Here is a 2,202-nt window from a genome sequence, read left to right as displayed (position 1 = left end):
GCCCCTCTGTCAGAGTGGGGCCGGGAAATCGTGGCAACCAGGCGGGCCACCGACTGTCGGAACGCGTTCGGAATGGGCGGAAACGGAGTCCTGCATGGCGGGACAGCGTCTCATAGAGGACTAGGTGTGTCCACATGGCCCTCTTTTCGGGGCGACTTTTGCCAATCTGTGAGTTTGGGGCCGAGAAATCGCGATCTCCAGGCGGGCCTCTGACCATCAGATCGCTCTCGGAATGGGCGAAAACGGAGGCCTGCGTGAGGAAAGTATCTCAAAGTGGACTGGGTGCCCGCATGTTGCCCTGTTTTTGGGGCAACTTTTGCCTTTCTGTCAGGGTGGGGCCGGGAAATCCCGGCCTTCGGTGGGCCTCCGACTTTCGGAACGCGCTCGGAATGGTTAGAAACGGAGGCCTGCGCGGAGGGACAGCTTCTCAAAGAAAACTAGGGGTGCGCGTGTCGCCCTCCTTTCGGGGCAACTTTTGCCAATCTGTGAGGGTGGGGCCAGGAAATCGCGGCCTCCAGGCGGGCCTCCGACCGTCAGAACGCACTCGGAACGGGCGGAAATGGAGGCCTGCATGGAGGGACACCGTCTGAAAGAGGAGTCGGTGTGTCCATGTCACCCTCTTTTCGGGGCAACTTTTGCCCCTCTGTCAGGGCGGGGCCAGGAAATCGCAGCCTCCGGGCGTGTATCCAAACATGGAACGCACTGGGAAAGGGCGGAAACGGAGTCATGTGCGGAGGGACAGGATCTCAAAGAAAACTGGGTGTATCCGCGTGGCCCTCTTTTCGGGGCAAGTCTTGCCCATTTGTAAGGGTGGTGCCGGGAAAGCGTGGCCTCCGGGCTGTACTCCGACCGTCGGAACGCTCTCGGAACGGGCGGAAATGGAGGCATGAGTAGACGGACAGCACCTCAAAGATGACCAGGTGCGCATGTCGCCCTGTTTTCCGGGCAACTTTTGCCTCTCTGTTAGAGTGGGGCCGGGAAATCCCAGCCTTTGGGCGGGCCTCCAACGGTCGGAACGCGCTCAGAACGGGCGGAAACGGAGGCCTGCCCGGAGGGACAGCGTCTCACATAAACCTTGGTGCGCGTGCATCGCCCCCCTTTCGGGGCAACTTTTGCCCCTCTGTCAGCGTGGGGCCGGGAAATTGAGGCCTCCGGGCGGGCCTCCGACGGTCGGAACGCTCTCGGAACGGGCGGAAATACAGGCCTGTGCGGAGGGACAGCGTCTCAAAGAGGACTAGGTGTGTCCGCGTTGCCCTCTTTTCGGGGCAACTTCTAGCCCTCTGTCAGGGTGGAGCAGGGAAATCGCTGTCTCTGGGAGTGCCTCCGACCATCGGAACGCACTCAGAACAGGCAGAAAAGGAGACCTGCGTGGAGGGACAGCGTATCAAAGAGGAGTACGTGGGGGTGCATGGCACCTTTTCGGGGCAACTTTTGCCCCTCTGTCAGCGTGGGGCCGGGAAATCGCGGACTCCGGGCAGAACTCTGACCGTCGGAACGCGCTCAGAACACGCGGAAACGGAGGGCCCCGCAGAGGGACAGCGTCTCCAAGTGGACTAGGTGTGTTTCCCGTCACCCTTTTTTCGGGGAAACTTTTGGCCCTCTGTCAGGGTGGGGCCGGGAAATCGTGGCCTCTGGGTGGGCATCTGATTGTCGGAACGAACTCGGAACGGGTGGAAACGGATTCCTGCGTGGAGGGACATTGTCTCAAAGGGGACTAGGTGTGTCCGAGTCACCCTCTTTTCGGGGCAACTTTTGCCCCTCTGTCAGGGTGGGGCCGGGTAATCGTGGCCTCCGGGCGGTCTTCCAACCGTTGAAACGCGCTCGTGATGGGTGGAAACGGAGACATGCCCGGTGGGACAGTGTCTCCAAGAGGACTAGGTGTGCGCGAATCCCCCTGTTTTCGGGACAACTTTAGCCCCACTGTCAGCGTGGGACCGGGAAATCTTGGCCTCCGGGAGGGGCTCCGACGGTCGGAACGTTCTCGGAACGGGTGGAAATGGAGGCCTGCGTGGAGAGACAGCGTCTCAAAGGGGACTAGTGTTCTCCGCGTCTTCGTCTTTTTGGGGCATCTTTTGGCCCTCTGTCAGAGTGGGGCCGGGAAATCGCGGCCTCCGGGCGGTCCTCCGACCATCGGAACGCGCTCGGAATGGGTGGAAGCAGAGGCCTGCGCGGAGGGACAACGTCTCAAAGAGGACTAAGTGG

The sequence above is a fragment of the Varanus komodoensis genome, unplaced genomic scaffold (genome assembly GCF_004798865.1).
Source record: "Varanus komodoensis strain SLA01 unplaced genomic scaffold, ASM479886v1 scaffold162, whole genome shotgun sequence".
Classification (NCBI taxonomy): domain Eukaryota; kingdom Metazoa; phylum Chordata; class Lepidosauria; order Squamata; family Varanidae; genus Varanus; species Varanus komodoensis.
This window is presented reverse-complemented; position numbering follows the sequence as displayed.